General features: G+C 35.0%; 1 protein-coding gene across 8 annotated transcripts in view; it reads left to right on the top strand.

Annotated features, from left to right (window-relative positions):
- The window catches only part of Tenm1 (teneurin transmembrane protein 1), a 901303-nt gene that overhangs the window by 134365 nt on the left and 745376 nt on the right, over nucleotides 1-21562 (top strand). For 7 of the 8 annotated variants that reach the window (XM_006541491.4, XM_006541492.4, XM_017318483.2 and 4 more), the window contains one exon: nucleotides 20020-20049. The exons of the other annotated variant lie outside the window; for it this stretch is intronic. The gene's annotated coding sequence lies outside the window, so the exon portion shown is untranslated. Of the gene's footprint in view, nucleotides 1-20019; nucleotides 20050-21562 lie in introns of those variants that run through there. 8 annotated transcript variants of the gene reach the window in all.

Raw genomic sequence — 21562 nt, 5'->3', positions numbered from 1 at the left:
TGTAGCCAATCTACATCTTTTTATTGGGGAACTGAGTCCATTGATATTAAGAGATATTAATTAAAAGTAATTGTTACTTCCTGTTATTTTGTTGTTAGAGTTGGGATTTTATTCTTGTGGCTATCTTCTTTTAGGTTTGTGGAAGCATTACTTTCTTGCTTTTTCTAGGGCATAGTTTCTGTCCTTGTATTGTTTGTTGTTTTGTTTTTTTTTTCCCCTCCTTGTGTTGAAGGTTTCCCTTTATTATCCTATTAAGGGCTGGATTCATGGAAAGATATTGTGTGAATTTGGTTTTTTTATGAAATACTGTGGTGTCTTTATCTATTGTAATTGAGAGTTTTGCTGGGCATAGTAGCCTGGGCTGGCATTTGTGTTCTCTTAGGGTCCGTATAACATCTTTACAGGATCTTCTGGCTTTCATTGTCTCTGGTGAGAAGTCTGATGTAATTCTAATATGTCTGCCTTTATATGTTACTTGACCTTTTCCCCTTACTGTTTTTAATATTTTATCTTTATTTAGTGCATTTGTTCTTCTGATTATTATGTTTCAGGAAGATTTTTTTTTCTGGTCCAGTCTATTTAGAGTCCTGTAGGCTTCTTGTATGTTCATGGGCATCTCTTTCTTTACGTTAAGGAAGTTTTCTTCTATAATTTTGTTGAAGGTATTTGCTGGCCCTTTAAGTTGAAAATCTTCATTCTCATCTACACCTATTATTCCTTAGATTTGGTCTTTTCATTGTGTCCTGGATTTCTTGGATGTTTTGAGTTAGGATGTTTTTGCATTTTGCATTTTCTTTGATTTTTGTGTTCATCTTTTCTATGGAATCTTCTGCACCTGAGATTATCTCTTCCATCTCTTGTATCCTGTTTGTGATATTCCATTTATGGTTCTTGATTTCTTCCCTAGGATTTCTATCTCCAGAGTTGTCTCCCTTTGTGTTTTCTTTATTGTTTCTACTTCCCTTTTTAGGTCTTGGATGGTTTTGTTCAATTCCATCACCTGTTTGGGTGTGTTTTCCTGTAATTCTTTAAGGGATTTTTTGTGTTTCCTCTTTAAGGACTTGTACCTGTTTAATAGTGTCTTCCTGTATTTCTTTAAGTGAGTTATTATTGTTGTTCTTAATGTCCTCTACCATCATCATAAGATATGATTTTATATCTGAATATTGCTTTTTGGTGTGCTGGGTTATCCAAGACTCTGTGTAGTGGAAGTACTGGGTTCTAATGATGCCTGGTGGTCTTTATTTCTGTTAGTAAGATTCTTACATTTGCCTTTTGCCATCTGGTAATCTCTGGTGGTAGATATTCTATCTGTCTCTGGCTGGAGCTTGTTCCTCCTTTGAGTCTGTTAGTCTCTGTCAGCACTCCTGGTTGACCAGCTCTCTCCTGAGTCCTGTGGGTCAGAGCACTCCCTGGAAGCCAAATGTCCTCTGGCATTGAAGGTGCACAGAGGACTGAGGATCAGCTCTGCCTCCTGGCTGAGGATTAAGGCCCAAAGGGACCCTATCCAAGAAACTCTGTTGCCGTGCAGACCCACCTCAGAGAGACCCTGATAGAAAATGATGATCACACCTGAGTCCTGGGTGTCTGGGCACTCTCTGTAGGCAAGCTCTCCTCAGGCACAGAAGGTGCTCAGAGGTCTGAGGATCAGCTCTGCTTCTTGTCTGAGGATGAAGGCCTGAAGGGACCCTGTCGAAAAAGCTCTGTTGCTGTGCAGACCCACCTCAGATAAACCCCGGATAGAAAATTAAGTAATTATTTTAAACATTGGCTTTTCATCCAACATCACCATATTTCTTTTGATTCTACATTTTGTCAGTGGGAACTCTTTCACCCAGTTCTTGTCTTCCTTGGTTCTATCTTTATCAGTGTAGGACTTTCAGGTTTTATTTGAGTATTTACAAAGAATGCTCCAGGCTTATTTTGTATTTCCACATCTTTATTTTAATCTCCTCGATCTTCATAGAAAGTGGTAGAAGATTACAAATGGCCAGAAAAACCTGATTAATGGCTTAGAAAACTTGTATAACCTCGTGTTTTGACTAGACTCTCATCTATAACTTCACATCATACTTAATAAGGATTTTCTAGTGTTTCACACTGTTATCTAAATGAAACTTTTCTAGGCTACAGAATTTAAAATTATTGCTGCTGGTGTTGATAAATTTATAGTTTTCAATGGATTTTAATGAACTGAATCAACATTTTTCTATAGATACTAACTGGTATATAGATAACATAAATATAATTATTGAAGAGGTATGACTATATCATCTTATTATCCTTATTTTGTTTTCTGTTTAAGCTATTAAAATATCATTTAGATAATACACATTTTATGTAAATTATATAATTTATACAACCTATGATAAAGGAAATAATGGGTATTCAGTTTGATAACTAACAGTTATTTTTAATAAAACACTTATCTGTTTATAGATTCTGCCCGTGTATAACCACATTTTGTTATTTTACACATAAGTGACATTAGAAGTGTTTGTGATATTATAAGTTCTCTTCTAAGTTCTTGTCAGCATTTTCATTATAAATGTATTTTTCAAGGACATATAATGTCTCCTCTGAAATTTCATTTGGGGTTTAGACTTGCCAAACACAATTGAAGACTGCAAATTTTCTTTTGAAAATTTAATCAGAATCATTGTTTTGTCCCTGTGCTTTGACTTGAATGATAGCTGCTTTCTTTCTTCCCGTGTCTTGATAAATGGTTTCTCTCTTATCGGGAAATGATGACTTTTGAATGAGAACATGGCCTTAAATTTCTCCATGTTTGATAGGTTGTGTGTAATATCATAACTCTTTCATTCTATGGCAGGCAACTTCAGCATATATGTTCCATGACAGTAGATGTTTCTTCTTGTTGTTTCATTAAAAACCTGCTAATATTGTCCCTCTGGGTTATGCTTCACTTCTACGTTGACGTACCAGCAATAACCAGCTAGAAAACATAAATTTGATAAAATATTCAACATAGTTGACAACATATTAGTAAGAGAAATTTTAACAAGAAAATACACAGTTTATATATTCTTGAAAATACCTTAAGTACCACAAATACAAAATTTGAACAGAAAGGTACATTATGATCTTTGTAGACTGCATGAAATTTTTAAATATTTCCCTTTTTCCAGTTTATTTAATTTATAGGCAAAGGACATTCCAAATTAATTCATACATTTTATGTAAAATCAATCAAAATTCTCCTTTAAAGGTGTTATAATGATTTTAGAAGAATAAACAGATTATCCATATAAAATATATTTCAGAAACACCAGTAACATATTTAAGATTTTTTTGTTGTTTTTTGCTTTGTTGTTGTTGTTGTTGTTGTTGTTGTTGTTGTTGTTGTTGTTGTTTTCAAGACAGGGTTTCTCTGTATAGCCCTGGATGTCCTGGAACTCACTTTGTAGACCAGGCTGGCCTCGAACTCAAAAATCCGCCTGCCTCTGCCTCCTGAGTGCTGGGATTAAAGGTATGCACCACCATGTCAGGCTATATTTAAGATTTTAATAATTGGAAAAGTGTATAAGAATGAAGAAGTAAAATTAATTGAATAACCATGAAAATTAATTTTTGATGAATGAAGTATGATGGGCAGCCGAATTAATAAATAATGTGTGGAAAAATTGGTCTGTAATGTTGGAATATACCATAGAATCCAAATGGGAGTCCTAATATCCTCTGAAGCTAAATAAAATTTTTGACTTAATTTAGAACTAACAGTTGAAATGTTTAAACTAAGATGAGCCAAACATTTAAATTGAATTCAAGTTATGAAAATACTTTCTATTCACAAGCATATCGAAAAACCCACAGAAACGGAATGATGCTGTAACAAAAAGTTTTACATAATAAGAAAGGATCAGGCTGACATGGTGGAACACGCCACCTTTTGCTCCTTTAGAAGGAGCAACATTTTCATAATATTGCTGAAGAATAAATAACAATATGCATAAAGATGCACAAATATTATTAAAGTTTACAAATTAGAGACCCAATCAGATTTTGTGTAAACACTTTCCATTACCTTGATAAGTGTTAAAATTTAAGTGATGGTCATTTAGAATCTCTGACAACATTGTGGTAAATGTATTATGACACAACAGTGTATTCTTATTTACAATCATATTGCATATATGATTTCAGCTATTTGAGTAGAACTCTATACTCATAATATTTCATTATTCAATCTTGTCAAAGAAAAATAAATAATATATTACTCAATGAGAGTTCACAAAACTTCTAAAATTGCACAGTCACTATTCCTTGTCTTATGTCAGGAATTTTAGCCTAGAAAATAAATAGTGCTGTTAAAAACAGGTATCAAGTCACAGTTGCCAAGCTCTTAGAGAACTTAATGGTGCAAAGAACTCAGAAAGGGCATCCAACAAAACATTCAGCTTCCACTCACATGTATGTATATCAAAAGACTGATTCACATTTCAAAAATTCTCTCCCCTTGAAAAATGTGTCACAATTTGCTCCTTCATGTTTCTAATTACTTCTCCGCTGTCCTGTTAAGTTTACATGTAGGTCGGGGAAACCATTCTCTATCATTTAAAATGGTTTCCATTTCAAGTTAAGATAGAGAATCTATCATTAGGAATGCAGTGAACCTACATCTTGGGGGTCAGACACACTTTTCGCTACCAGATAACTGTGCAGTTTTAACCAAACAGCTTTACCACTCTGAGACTTGGTTCTTATAAAGGGGCAAAACATATCTAAGTTACTTAGTTCATTGCCTAGTATATAGTGGGCTGGAAATCATAGCTAATATTATTATTATTACTATTATGTATAGGAAGCTTGGGAGAACAAAGAATTTCTAAAGAAATACTGTTGCTTTCAATAAAAAAGGTACTTTAAAACTTAATGCTACCAGAGGGGCAGACAGAATATAGAGTATCAGCTGAGCTGGCAGCCTAAGTACATAAGATACCTAGGAATGAATTAGTTCTCAGGAGACACTGAGCAAGTCACACTTAAGAACCACGTTTTATGCACTAGTGTCTAGCACAGCTCAATAAAGAATTTTTGAATTGACAAGTCGACGGCTGAAGCATAAGAAGTTAAAGAACCTGGTAGCCTGAGTATAAGCAATTGAGTGCATGTGTTTCCGAAGAAAGGATATGAATATGGGCAAAAGGAAAAGTGGATCAGACAAAAAGAGAAGACACAGCCTTCTACAGTGATTGAAACTTTGGCTTTATATCCCGCCAAAGCAGCTGTGAAAGGAAATATGTTGATTCACAGATAGGCTTGATAATTTTCCCTCTTCACCTCTATCCTTCTAATAAAGAAAATTAGTGACGAGATGAAAAACAAAAGATAACCCCAGAGAGCTATTTCTGAAGTCTGTGTAGGACCAGCATTTAGGCTCACAGAGCAATAGAACAGTGGCAATAATGACCTATTTTCTGAGACTTAAAAAGGGACACATGATCTGACCGATGTTATTTTTTTCTAGAACAAGGATGAATCATGTGAATAGTCTGTCTGTCTGTCTGTCTGTCTCTCTCTCTCTCTCTCTCTCTCTCTATATATATATATATATATATAGATAGATAGATAGATAGATAGATGTAGATATAGATATCATCTTTAAATGATTCATCATTATCAGAAATGACATTTTTCTGAATTAGGCATATTCTAAATATATTTGAAATATATGAGCACCATGACTTGGAGAATCTTATTTAAATACAATAATTTTTAAAATTAGTATATATGAAAAGGCTCTTTTCAAGTACAAAGAAAAGAAGAAAGAACAGAAAAATTCACACAATAAAAATTTAACTAATCTCATGAATTACAGATTGAAATATATGAAGCATTTATATTCATAGCCACATACAGCTTTTGGACAAGTCCTGTCAGGATATAAGATTAGTAGTGTTTTTTTTCCTTCTTTTAAATAGTCATTACCAGTGTACAGAGGCTCAGGTATAGAAATAAAGTGACATGTTCTGCCTCATATATTGTAGGAGGATCAGAGTCCAGAAGATGTAGGCTTAAGAAGACATGATTAATAAGGGTCCAAAATTAAATAGAGCTTCCAGAAATTTAGGAATAAAAACAGGATTAGAAAGGAGGATTATAGGCACTCTTTGTACTTAAAGTATGACAGTTTTTTGTAATATATAAATATGACCTGATGCAATTACTAAATGTGAGATCAATGTTTGTGGAAAGATTTTAGAATATAATGGGCTTTATGAATGAGCAAGGGTCCACATAGTCGTTGGTTTGAATTAGAATAGAACAAAAAATTTCCAAAAATGAACGTGTTGCCCACCACTATTCATTCACACAATAAATATTTTTAGTGTACTTACTACATTTTCGATCATGTGCTACACTTCAGATATGTGATATTGATGTAGACTACTCATATTTCTGCTGTATTACAGCTTGGAGAATTATTGGGAAAAAAAAAACAACACATGATTAAAAACCCAAATCTATGGGAGGCAGAGGCAGGCGAATTTCTTAGTTCAAGGCCAGCCTGGTCTACAGAGTGAGTTACAGGACAGCCAGGGCTACACAGTAAAACCCTGTCTCGAAAAAAACAAAAACAAAAACAAAAACAAAAAGATAAAAGCTATCAATAAAAATGAACCAAGATCAAGACAAGGAGTTGTCTATACAGCAATATATTATCAACGATTTTGAAATAATTTTTTTCTCCAATAAGGTAATAGAAATATAAAGTTCAGGTATATACTCTATGAATGGGTAACATTTATGATTGATTAATAAATGGACATTGCCTGGGGTAATACTAAGCATGGAGTATCAGAACAGATAGTGAGCTGGTATTCTAGCAAAATGAAAGAGACATAAGAGCCAGTCCCCTCCAGGAAGGAGGGGAGTAATCATAGGTCAATGTAAGATATTTAGAATGAAATAACCAGGTAAAGGGCTCTTGCCAAAGTCTATATATCTGATGGTCTTGTGGAAGCAGGACACAATTGTGGATATGAAGGTGAGTGAGAAGATTAAGAATTTATCTTGAAAACAGACTCCACAGAACTTCCTAGATTGGGAGTATGTGACACAGCAGAATGAGTAAATGAAGTCAAGATTTGGGTTTCAGTACTTGAGCAAGTAATGATAGCACTTTCATATATTAGAGTTGAGACACCTAGGGAGAAAATGAAGAAACAAATTTTTGATGTATTCAGTTTCAGACTTCTATGCTAGAGAAAAGTGGAAAGTAAAAGTAGCTATGGATTCATGGGTAGGACATTAAAGACACTGTTAGAACTAAATTTATAGTCTGAAAATATACTTATTATGTACCTCTCCTGGGCATATACCCAGAAGAAGTTCCAACTGGTAATAAGAACGCATGCTCAACTATGTTCATAACAGCCTTATTTATACTAGTCAGAAGTTGGAAAGAAACCAGATGTCCCTCAACAGAAAAATGGATACAGAAAATGTGATACATTTACACAATGCAGTACTACTCAGCTATTAAAAACAATGGATTTATGAAATTCCTGGACAAATGGATGTATCTGGAGGATATCATCCTTAGTGAGGTAACCCAACCACAAAAGAAGCCACTTGATATGTACTCACTGATAAGTGGATATTAGCACAGAAACATAGAGCACCCAAGATACAATTTGCAAAACACAAGACAATCAAGAACAGGGAAGACCAACGTGTGGATACTTCATTCCTCCTTAGAATATGGAACAAAATACCCATGAAAGGAGTTACAGAGACAAAGTTTGGAGCTAAGACGAAAGGATGGACTATCCAGAAACTACCCCATGCGGGGATCCATCCCATAATCAGCCACCAAACCCAGACACTATTGCATATTCCAGAAAGATTTTGCTGAAGGGAACATGGTATAGCTGTTTCCTATGAGGCTATGCCAGTGCCTGGCAAATACTGAAGTGGATGCTCACAGTCAGAAGCTTGAGAAAGTCTGTAACCCTATAGGAGGAACAACAATATGAACTAACCAGTACCCCCAGAGCTCATATCTCTAGCTGCATATGTAGCAGAAGATGGCCTAGTTGGCCATCACTGGGAAGAGAGGCCCCTTGGTATTGCAAACTCTATATGCCCCAGTACAGGGGAATGCCAGGGCCAAGAAGCGGGGGGTGGGGGGGTGGGTAGGGGAGTTGGGCAGAGGGAGGGTATAGGAAACTTTCAGTATATCATTTGAAATGTATATAAAGAAAATATCTAATAATAAATAAATAAATAAATAAATAAGATTGGGAATGGAAAAGAAGTAGACAATGTACAGACAGGGATTACTACTAGGTTAACTGAGAAACAAAGCATGATGGGAAAAGCATCTGTAAGGGGACTTAGGGAAGCTGTTGGGATCCACAGAGTTTAGAGATTATCCACATTTTGCAAGTTTATGGCTTTAATGTAAAAAGAGGAGTGGTGGTGGTGAGATCAGAAAGGTGAGAAGAGATGGGGATGAGAGGGAAGTATAAGGGCATTTGTTGGAAGTAGAGGGAACATAATAGCAGACTAGGTGGAAAGCCTACAGAGCAACCATACACCTTGCCAAGCAAAATAAAAACTAAAATAAGCTCAGTAAAAAGATTTTTTTTTTGCAAATATGAAGGTAAAAAAAAAATGAAAGCAAAAATTAAAAGATAGCAATAACAACAACACAAGACAAATCCCATTAGTGTTCAAACAAATCAACAGGGCTGGTAAGAGAGCTCAATGGGGAGAGGTGCTTGAAACTAAGCCTGCTGACCTGAGTTTGATTCCTGGGCCCCACTTGGTAGAAGGTCCCATTTGACCCCCATATATGTGCATTGCCACCTAAATAAATAATTGCAATAAAAAAAGAAGAAGAACAAGGTGTTTGATGTGAGAGTGCAGTGAATAAAGGAGATCAGGAGAGAATTTGTTAAAAGTATATTATATTTTGTAATGAAATTATGAATATATTTAAAAAGATGTGATAATCCAGACAATAAGTATAAATGTAGAAGAAACCAAAAATCCAAATATATCATCAGAGTCCTACCACCAAGATTTTTTCCTTTCAAAAATATTTTGAGTGTTTATGGTATACTTGAATTTTCAAAAGTCCCCAGGGAAAATGGAGAATCATACCAATAAAGCTCTTGCCTTTTAATTACTTGCTGATAAGCAAATCAAAACAAAGTGTATCAAAGAAAAATAGCTTAGAATGTTGGATTCTGTAAAGAAAAAGAATAATACAAACCCAATGACTAATAAGCAAGTCAGTATGTTCAACTTCAGCCAACCAAATAGAAGAAATAAGCATGGGTGTAAGAAAATAACTAGTGTAGATCACAAAACCATTGATGCATGGAGGAAATGAGTAATAGTCACCCTAACTTTTGTAGCAATATATTTAGTTTCATAGTTTTGTATATTTTGTTAATTTCACTAGTTTCTTGTTCATGGTCTTGTGGTGAAAGTCTTTTTTTATATATCCCTATCAGCTGGTCATTCTGTCATTACTAAAACAATGCTTTCCCAAATTTAATGAGCAAAGAAATCACAGGGGATCTTGTTATCATTCAGATTCTGATTCTCTAGGTCTTTGGTAGGATTTTAGATTCTGCATTTGCACATGCTCCTTTCCATGGTTTCAAATTTGACTAGTATGTAGCTGAAGAACCAATCTGGAAAACATTAGAAACAGTAGATCTAGGGCATTCACATATCTGAGTTGTGAATATGTGAGGTGGGATAGTGATAATGACCTTTGCTTTTCATTTCAACCACAGGCAGTTGTCACAAATTGCATCCTGTTTAAAAATAATATTTGACAATAGGTAGGTGGATTTTAAAAGTAGTAATATAACAAACACATGATTCTTTCAATGTTGTCCTGAAACAGATGTGAATGCACAGATGTCTACTACAAAGAGAGCTTGAGGGGAAAGTCTCCAATGAGCAATACATCCCATTTTTATCATTTTCTCTTTATGATGTTTTCTTTTCTGCATTCCACGAAAATGACATAATGGGATTTTATTGTAGCCTGCCTGGATGGATAATACAAAGGAGAAATAATGTAGCCTAGAAATTATTCTCACAACAAAAAAGTTTATCTGAGAAATGTTGATGGCACAATATAACTAACCATTAGAAGTGAAATTTGAGCAAGGTAAAAAAATAATTCAATATAAATTGTGTATTGTTTATGAAAGATACTTGTAATATACAGAAAGATTTTCACTATGAGTCCTGAGATAAAAATGTGGCCTTCAAATATATTGCTTTAATATGACTAGCATATTACATTGAAGAAACTGTTCTTTCTCAAGATGTTGATAAATACACATGTAAACAGTGTATTCAGATGATGCTGGGAATGTTAATAAATTCATCTTTTCCTCCTTTGCTTTTACACTGTGATCCCCATTTTATAAATGAGACACAGAATTTAATTTTGTTATTTTAGATGATGAATTTATTATCTATTTTAGTGACACTTTTTCATGATAAGCTCATATAGTATTCCATTCACAGCATGTTAAGCATTTTGTCTGTACTTGATTGATTGATGGATGTATGGATGTATGTATGGATGGATGGATGGATTTGTATGAGAAGCAGTATAGCAATGTGTGTTCAGAGTGTGGATTTTAGAGACAGATTTCAATCCTGATGCTAACACTTATTAATTGTGTAACACTGAACATTCCATTTAAGATCATAGTGTTAGTTTATTCATCATCAAAATGGGAAAAATAAAGTTCCCTTATATTTTGGGTAATAAATATGCTAACATATATAAACCAGCCAAAATTATTATATATAGATAGATACAAACACTTACTAAGCATTTAGAACATGTTGGATAACTTATTACCAACATCTGCTAAACTATTTCATGAACTATTTCACTAGCTCATGATTTATATCCTTAGGAACAATACTAATACATTATAATACATTAGACAAAAAACATTTACTTTCTGTGCATTTCAATCATCTATTATTTCTGTAATATTTGCCATCATTTCAGAAGATTTCATGTACAGCTTAAACTGCCAAGAGGTATATTATGTATTTGAAGAATGAAAACTACAGATAAGATAAACTTCTACAAACAAGCAGTAAATAAAGAGGTGTGGTGAATGGATGCACATACTATCTTGTTCTTTTCCTTTTGTTTTTCTTTTTTTCTGTTTCTTTTATTTATTTATTTTTTAGTTAGCATTTTTTAGCATTTTTACTAGATAATTTCTTCATTTACATTTCAAATGCTATCCCCAAAGCCCCCTGTATCCTCCCCCCACCCTGCTCCCCAACCCACCCACTCCTGCTTCCTTGGCCCTGGCATTCCCCTATACTGGGGCATATAAAGTTTGTGTGTCCAATGGGCCTCTCTTTCCAATGATGGCCGACTAGGCCATCTTCTGATACATATGCAGCTAGAGACAAGAGCTCCGGGGTACTGGTTAGTTCATATTGCTGTTCCTCCTATAGGGTTGCAGATCCCTTTAGCTCCTTGGGTACTTTCTCTAGCTCCTTCATTGTGGGCCCTGTGATCCATCCAATAGGTGACTGTGAGCATCCACTTCTGTGTTTGCTAGGCCCCGGTGTAGTCTCGTTAGAGACAGCTATATCAGGGTCCTATCAGCAAAATCTTGCTAGTGTGTGCAATGGTGTCTGCGTTTGGTGGTTAGTTTTTACACTCCCTATTTTATTCCCCTCCCCGATCCAGCCTCCAACTGTTCCACATCCCATACCTCCTCTCCACCCCCCTGTCTCTTCATGGATGTCCTCCCTGCCACTCCACCTGACCTTTAAATACCATGGGGCCGCCATTCTCTTGAGTGTTAGGTGCATCATCTCTGAATGAACACAGACATGGAAGTTCTCTATTGTATGTGTGGTGTGTTGGGGGCCTCATATAAGCTGGTACATGCTGTCTGTTTGGTGATCCAGTGTTTGAGAGATCTTGGGGGTCCAGATTAATTGAGACTGCTGGTCCTCCTACAGGATTGCCCTTTTCTTCAGCTTCTTTCAGCCTTCCATAATTCAACAACAGGGGTCAGCTGCTTCTGTTCATTGGTTGGGTGCAAATATCTGCATCTGATTCTTTAAGCTGCTTGTTGGGTCTTTCAGAGAGTAGCCATGATAGATCCCTTTTTTGTGAGCCATCTATAGCCTCAATAATAGTATCAGGCCTTGGGACCTCCCCTTGAGCTAGATCTCACTTTGGGCCTGTCACTGGACATTCTTTTTCTCAGGCTTCTCTCCATTTCCAGCCCTATAATTCTTTCAGACAGGAACAATTATGGGTCAGAGTTTTGACTGTGGGATAGCAACCCCATCCTTCACTTGATGTCCTGTCTTCCTGCTGGAGGTGGACTCTGTAAGTTCCCTCTCTCTCTACTGTCGTGCATTTCATCTATGATCTTTGAGTCCTGAGAGTCTCTCACCTCCTAGGTCTCTGGTACATTCTGGAGGGTCCCCACCACCACCTACCTCCTGAGGTTGTTTGTTTCCTTTTCTTTCTTTCTTTTTTCTTATTAGGTATTTATTTCATTTACATTTCTAATGCTATCCCAAAAGTCCCCCACACGCTCCCCCACCCACTCCCCCACCCACCCACTACCATTTCTTGTCCCTGGCGTTCCCCTGTACTGAGGCATATAAAGTTTGCACGAACAATGGGCCTCTCTTTCCACTGATGGCCCACTAGGCCATCTTCTGATACATATGCAGCTAGAAACACGAGCTCCGGGGGTACTGGTTAGTTCATATTGTTGTTCCACCTATAGGGTTGCAGATCACCCCAGCTCCTTGGGTACTTTCTCTAGCTCGTCCATTGGGGACCCTGTGATCCATCCAATAGCTGACTGTGAGCATCCACTTCTGTGTTTGCTAGGCCCCGGCATACTCTCACAAGAGACAGCTATATCTGGGTCCTTTCAGCAAAATCTTGCTAGTGTATGCAATGGTGTCAGCATTTGGAAGCTGATTATGGGATGGGTCCCCGGATATGGCAGTTTCTAGATGGTCCATCCTTTTGTCTCAGCTCCAAACATTTTTCTGCTGGCTGTCAGGGCTTCAGTTCTTTTCCCTCACCCAATACCAAATCAGGTTCTCCTCTCCAACCACCACCTCCCCCGACTACCCCATCCACTTTCCCTCCCAGTTCCCTTCCTCCTCCCCACTTGTGATTGCTTTCTTCTAAAGTGGGACTGAAGTACCCTCACTTGGGCACTTCATCTTGTTGACCTTTTCGAGTCCTGTGGACTGTATCTTGGGTATTCGTACTTTAATTATTTGTTTGTTTGTTTGTTTGTTTGTTTATTGGCTAATGTCCCCTTATTAGTGAGTACATGACATGCACATCCTTTTGGGTCTGAGTTACCTCACTCAGGATGATATTTTCTATTTCCATCTATTTGCCTGCAAAACTCAAAATGTCCTTGTTCTTAATTGTTGAGTAGTATTCCATTGTGCAAATGAACCACATTTTCTGTACCCATTCTTCTGTCATGGAATATCTAGGTTGCTTCCAGCTTCTGGCTATTACAAATAAGGCCACTATGAACATAGTGGAACACGTGCCCCTGTGGCATGGTGGGGCATCTTTTGGGTATATTCCCAAGAGTGGTATAGCTGGGTCTTCATGTAGATCTATTTCCAATCTTCTGAGGAAACTCCAGACTGATTTCCAGAGTGGTTGTACCAGTTTGCAATCCCACCAGCAATGGAGAAGTATTCCTCTTTCTCCATATTCTCTCCAACATTTGTTGTCACCATTTTCTTAAGAAGTAATTAATTTTAATTATAATAACCCGTGTTTATTAAGTATATATTTTAAAGTGTTAAACACTCTGTATAATCCCCAGAATTTTTTCCAATAATTATGAATCATGCAACTGAAATTCACAGAGACTTATTAATACATTTCAGGGCATTATTATAAGATTCAACCCGATGACTGATCAAAACATTGCCTTGGTTTTATCTAGTTTACAAATGTCCAAGCACAATTCCTACTTAAAACAACTAAATTAGGTTCACATTACAGTTCTGCCTCTTTAGAGCTATGTAACCACTTTGAATTCAGAAATTTCGTTTAGACAGATGGATGCTAAGTGTACATCTTAAACTTCTCTGTAAAACACTTTCTCTTCTGGCATTTCCCTGTCATACTGCTTCTTCTCCCTCCAGAATCACAAGAGTTGATCATCTGCTTCAAATGCCCTAGTCACTGCCAACATATCTCCATATGCATCCTTTGTCATCATGCTCCAGATTCTCCCCTAATTTTCTTCATTTGTATGAGTTATGATAATATGTTTATGGCATTCCTTCAGTGAGAGTAATTCAATATGAAAACATTGTCTTTCTCCATCTGTTTCTACACTTAGGCTAGCTATCACATTTTAATTAGTAAGTACTACTCTGAAGCAGTCGTCCAGAACACAAAGAAAATGATCAATACTTCTGGTTCAAGTCCAGATGTAGTATAATGAGACTCCTGGACACAAACACTATTAGAAAATGTGATATATGGTCACAGAATTGGCAGATTATTAAACCACTAATAATGCCCTTGTTCCATTTGCCCAGGGAAAATAACTTCAAGGGATTCACCCCATCCTTACTCATTAATACATTTTCCAGTTACTATGGAGCATTTATTAGGTGGATTGTTAATCATAGAAGTAGAGACAGTATCAGACTGGGTGATTTGAGAACATACTTTCTTAATCTCAACTTTTCTCACCAATAAGAAAACATTTTGTCTAATATTGATTCAGTCACCTGCATCATATTCTGTCTTTTAGGTTTTAATTGCAGTTCCTTCAGCCTTTGCTGTTCTTCCAATTCAAGTGTCATTTGCAACTAGGAAATGTTTTCAACATTCTCATCCAAATAATTACATTCATATAAAAATCTGTTAATGAAACATTAGAGCTAAGGGCTTAATTGCTGAAAAATCAATGCTTGAGCTAAAATACTCAGTTATGGTTCCATGGTAACAGGATCTATTATTAACTGTATAAATGTTATCTAATTGAAATGAACATACTACTTTAGGTAATTTAAAGTCTATATATAAGATAATATGCTATTTAAAAATAAAATAATTGTTGAAATAGACTTCTGGTTGAAAATTATGGAGAAATTCACATTTTTCAATTATTTTCTGCTTATCAAATTTCATGCTCAGTATTTTCTATCAATTTAAATATAGATAATCCCCAACTGCTTTTGAAATATGATGGTATTTAATGTCCACATGTCAAACTTATATAATGTTTTTCTCTAAAGAAGGAAATGTTTTGCAGAAAATGAAAGTATACACTGAATGACATAAAGGAGCTGATGTAGGGTATATCCAAAGCACAGAAACCAGGTCAGCAGGTTGTTCTATGAAGGAAATTTCTACATATAAAGAATGTTCATGAATTTTTCAAGTATGATGAGTATGACAAAGACAATAAAATATTGTACACTTGTATCAGGTTAATAAAACATAGCCAGAAATCGGTGAAAGTCTTAAGTAGGTGTATTACTGCCATCCACACAAAATGACTGAATATTACATCTAATAATTGCACAACTGAGTACTCAGAGTAAGCGCACTAAGAGGATGATTCAGGAGAAAGAAACAATACTGAGATTTTCTTGCCTCAACACTGTCTATATTGCAGGAAAGAAGATATAAGCCTGGGATGTACAGCAGTATTTCCAAAGATATATAAGACAATATTAGTAGCTTTTGCCCATAGACTAAAGGCAAATTCCCCTCTCCTAGAAAAAGAACACAGCTCTGAGAAAGATTTTATGGTACTTCAAATACTGGAAGAAGTGTTTTATCAAAATGTACTTATTGGTTAGTGTGTTGGTCAGCAGAATATAAAATAAAAGCACACAGTATTTGCCCATAATAAGTAGCTTTTAATCAGTCTGGAAAAAGTATAGAAAAATTCCAAGTTCAAACACATATGAAGATTTTAAAAATTATAACATAAAATTCAGCTCATGTTTCTGGAACAATTCCAGATAAAGAACAAGTTATGAGTGATCTGACTGTATATCTTGATGGATCTTCAATTTCTAGTACTTTGTTGATATTAAAAAACTAAACACAAAACCACTATGGATTTTTAAAAAGTCATAATAAATAACTTTACTTAAGAAACAATTATGCTCCTTCTCTACAGTATATTTATGGACTATATATATATATGTGTATATATATATATATATATATATATATATATATATATATATATATATATAAATTTTCAAATGTTTATAACATAAATGTAGGACAAGGACGCATACATACAAACAGTGTTTCATATATTCCAGGCTGGCTTTAAATTCATATATAGAAAAGCACAACCATGAACTTCTTAATGTAGCTCTACCTCCCAAGTTTTGAGATTACATGTGTGCTAAGCCTGGTTATATATGGCTGAATATCATACTCACACATGCTCCAATGTGGAGCTATGGCTTTTGCATGTATTTATTTTTAAAGAAGAAGATATAGACAAGAAAATTAATGGTCTTATGGAAAATGGCAACTTTTAAGAAAAATCAATTTAGAATCCTATAGTGATGTTTCAGAAATAGGACTTTAAGGATTAGTAACTGCACAGGATGTGGAAATGCTGTAAACTATGGAGTCAAGGAGATTTGGTTTGATTTTAAACTGACATTTCTGTGGTATGTTATTTTGATATGAAAGAAAGTTCAACAAAAATGAATTATGTGCAAAAATAAGCTAATCAAATATTTCTAGGTATATACATAAAAGGAACAAAAGTATCTTTGTAACAAAACATGACTATATTTTTATAACAATATTATGCCTAATACCTAAAGTATCTGTGTGGATTTTTGCTATCACTAACATCTAACATAATAACTTAATAGAATAAAGAAGATTTATTTTGGTTCATAGTTTCTTTTTTTCTGGGGATTTGGTGTTATAGTACATCATGTTAGAGGTGTGTAGTGTAATGGAGCCACATAAAACATGGTAGACAGGAAGCAGGAAGGTCAGACAAAAGCAGGATATAACCTCCAAAGACATGTAATCTGCAGAACACATTTTTATAGGATCCATATCCTGCAACCCACATTCTTGCATTTCCCCAAAATTGAATTATAATGTATAAAAGAGTCCTTCAACACATATTCAAATATTCTGAAGTTGTTTTCCCCTAAGCAAGTAATAATTCTTCAAAACATTATGCTAAATGAAAAACCCCTAGATGCAAAAGATATTATATGATCATGTTCATAGGAAATGTTCTAGAAAAAAAAAACCTATAAATACTGAAAGCAGATGGATGGTTACCTATAATGCAAGGCAGGGATAAGAAGTTAAGCAAATGAGCATAACAGGTATTTTGGGAATGACATAAAGGTTCCAAAATTGATTTGTGGTCAACATGGACCAATTCAATGAAACATAATTAATTACAGATTTCATGTGAGTGAATTTTATCTTGTCAGTTATAAGCCAAGAACTCCTCAATTGGTTGTCCAATACCAAATGGTCAATCCTGAAAACATACATACAGGTGACATTATATTGAATTGACAGTTTGCATCTAGGAATATATGTATATACCAATGTATATATGAATGCAATAACAATTAATAAAAACAGCATCAGTTTGAAGGAGAGCAGGAAGGGATATATGGAAATGTTTACAGGGAGAAAAGGGAAGGGAGAATTTTTGAACTTTAAATACAATCTCAAAACAAAAGAAAAATACATGATTCTTTCTTAGTTTGCTTTTCTCTTGAGAAAAATACTCTGACATAAGCAACTTAAGAAACAAAGAACTTGCTATCTCTCACAGTTCCAGGTTATAGCCCATCATAGTGGCAAAGTCAAGGCTTCAGGGACTTGAAGCAGTTGTTATTATTGCTGGTGTTCAACTGACTTGTTTGATTCCAGTATAGTTTTATCCTATGAAATGAGGCTGTCCACATACAGGATGGCTCTTCATATATCAACTAACCCAATAAGAAAATGCTTTACAAGACAAGCCCACAGCCAATCTAATTTAGACAATACTTCATTGATATCCTATTCTTAAGTGATTCTCGGTTTTTTCAAAGTTCTAAGTGAATGAACCATGATGGAATTAAAAGTGCCAAACGCTGTATGATGGTGATCTTATAGTACTATATTATAAGTGGTATGTTTGACTATCTTTAAAGCAATCAGTAATTGTCTTCTCAACTCATGGGACCTTTAGTAGGAAATAATGGGCTGTGTTTTTCCTAGTTGGTGAGGAAATATGACAAAGAACCAGGAAGAATAGGGAAATAATATTAATGCTGAAGTGAAGTGTGTAATAAGTTGGACAATTTATTTTCTTATAGACTTTAATAGTGTAAAGTATCTGTACTATTGGAATGTGAATATTAGAATCTTTTGACTTCAGAACTGGCACTGGTAAAGGACGGGTAGAATGTGTGTGACAAGTATCATGCATCAATGATAGAGTAGTGGGCTACCCCATACTGGTGCTAGGAATTAGGCTAATCTGGCTGTAGCTGTCTAGTGCTGTAACAAGACATTATGAAGCTTGATTTCTTTTCCTGTTTGTTAAAATACTATCACAAAAGAAACTTTAAAATAATTTACTATGGCTCACATTTCAAAGCTTTAATGCATCATGCCAGGAAGTTAAGAAAGCAGGGATTTGAAACAGCTGGTTAAATAGTATTCATGATCAGGGAGCAGAGTGTGATGGATGCTTGTACTCAGCATACGTTCTTTTTTATGCAATCCAGGATCCTGGATGAGGAAATGGTGCTTCACACTCTTAGAATGATCTTCCCATCACAATAAACATAATGTAATTATTTAAAATCGTGACCTGTGGTGGGTAACAACTGGAATGTAAAAAAAATAATAATTTAAAAAAATCATGACAAGAGGTTAAATAGTCACCCACAAGTGTATCTGGAGACTTATCTTGTAAATAATACCAAATTCTGTCAAATGGGAAACACCACCCATCACAAACACAAATTTGGGGAGAGTTTAGGTCATAGAATATTGATGTGGTATCTTTTATTTGTTATGATGTGGCAGGTGACTAAGCAAGAATAGTTTTTCATTTAAGATAGGATATAGCAAAGTGACCACACTGGGAGTGAGTAGGGTAAAGGTAGTGTTGTGAACCATGTGTGTAAAATACTTTGTGATAAAGTATCATACAAGCACTAACCTTCAAATCTTGTGAGTTATTTAAGTAAGCAGCTCTGTCAACACTATGCCCTTTAACTCTGCAACAGATTCGATGATGTTCTGGGACAGGGAGGACCTCCAAATGTCTTATCCAAGTTGTCTAGAGTTGTAAAGATTTCCTACCCATCTTGAAACAAATCCTTACAGCGCTTGATCTAAGTGATGTGATAAGATCATGACCTTTTCAGAAATGCCTTTGATGTCAATCCTAATTCCACTAAATTTTACCTGACAGGGAAAGAATGAAACATTATAGGCTCGTTTGTCAAGCATCCTAGTAATCTCTCATGGCAATAATCTGCTCCAACTCAGCCCTGCAGTAATAGGGTGTGGGAGTGATTTACCCTGACTGGGAATAAACTTGTTAAGTGTTCAAACATTGATTAATGAAGTAAAAATGCACTAGGTAGACCTTGAAGTGATAAACTGGACAGGAACCTTGGCAGAAAGTGCTTCCTGCCCACTAGCATGCTATGATTTATTTTGAGGATGATTATTTTCTTACCCACATATCTACAATGCCATGGGAAAAATCAGTATTGATAGGTAAGATACAGAAGTGAAAATTATCACATATTACTCCTAATTTAAGTTTTCATCACCTTTATAAAGATGAAGAAATATTCATGGTGAAATTTGTAAAAGCCCATTTTTTGCTCAGCTGACCTTTCTGTTATAAAATTTTAAAGCTGTTCTATCATCTTTTGATAATATAAACATAAAAGATCAAGGAAATTGAAATTGCATTTTTATTTTGACAGGTACATTTTATGATTGACCATTTCAGCAAAGTAAGTATGTGTTATTTTTAGTTGATTATTTATTAAGTTTTAGAATGCTTTTAATCTCTTCTTCCTCAATTTATCTTATTTCTCCAAACACCACCAGTACTCCAGCTATCAAACTAAAATGGAGATGGGGTGGGGGGATATATTTTTTTCTTATTGCTATTCTTAATGTTTTCATTAATTGCTAAATTTCTTTCTGGTAAAAATTACTTCTATAGCAAACAGAAATTACTTAATGCTTAGAGTAATATTAGAATAGGGCATGTCTTGTGACTCAATGTGATACACAAAGTTTAACTTAAAATACTTGGAGCTTTTTTTTTAGACTAATGGCCTATGACGCCTCACTGTTGTGTTCTTACCATGAGTTTGATTGTGTTTGGAGGGGAGTCTAAGGTCAATGATACGCCTTATTTTTTCAGGTCCTTATTTTGATGTTGCTTTTTAATGGCGGTCTTGTTTCTTTTGGATATTTTGAGGCATGAATTCATTATTTAGCCCAAGGCATCCTTTAAGCTCTCAGTGATCTACCTGCCTTGGCCTCTAATTTCTCAATGTAATAAGGCAAATGTCTATCCCTATAGCCTTAACCAATAAAAGTTCATTTATGTGACATTATTAATATGTGAACATGACATAGCATTAAAGGAATTTAAATGCTAAATGAGATCTAAAATTTGGGAGTTGTGACAAGTTCTGTTAGACCTGAAAGGTTCACAATATTGCCTTACAGTTTCTTCCTCCAACTTCTGAATAGTTCCTGTTCATTACATCCTTCAAACCATGCCTGATGATAGTCCCTGAGTGAGCAATTAACTTACCAAGAATTACCCTTCCTTTAAAATTGAGAAGTTTTTAGTTTGATAACACAAAGAAAATCCTGATGTCTCGGCCCCCAACTAGTACCCTTATAAATTACTGACAAATTACTGTAAATGGCTCTTCTTGCAATGCTGTCACTGATAGATAAATCTATGCTTTATAGTTCTGGCTTTTATTGTCTCTTAAAACATCATCAGATTGATTTTAGAGTAGCAATGATATAAAATAAATACACAAGATATACTCCCAATAAAACAGAAGAAAAGCATCCTTCTTTGTTTCTGAGAATTATAGTGTGAAAAGAAAAAACATTTCTGAGCACCTTTTGGTTCCAGCAGAATCATGTTTGTTTCGAAATAACTTGTAAATTGTGGAGCCAGTTCATTGTATAAAAACTACAGAACTCATGGAAAGTCCAATATTTTCATTGTACATTTATCATTAAAAATAGTATTTTTGATGAGCTGTAAGAGAAAATCTAGTTCTTATGGTTTAATAAAGATATATTCATATAATACATTCATCAGTTATAATTTTGTATCTCCCTTATATTGTTCCAAAACAATATATAAATACAGAACTAACAACTCTGAGCATGAAAAGTCTAGTCTGCTGCAGCAGGTTTCTGTATTAATTTATTCATGTTTTATAAACACCTAGGTACCTTATCAGTGATACTTATAGAGATAAAGAT

Source organism: Mus musculus, chromosome X (assembly GCF_000001635.26).
Source record: "Mus musculus strain C57BL/6J chromosome X, GRCm38.p6 C57BL/6J".
In the NCBI taxonomy this organism is placed as follows: Eukaryota; Metazoa; Chordata; class Mammalia; order Rodentia; family Muridae; genus Mus; species Mus musculus.
The sequence above is the reverse complement of the archived record's forward strand: the minus strand, read 5'-3'. Positions and strand labels throughout refer to the sequence as shown.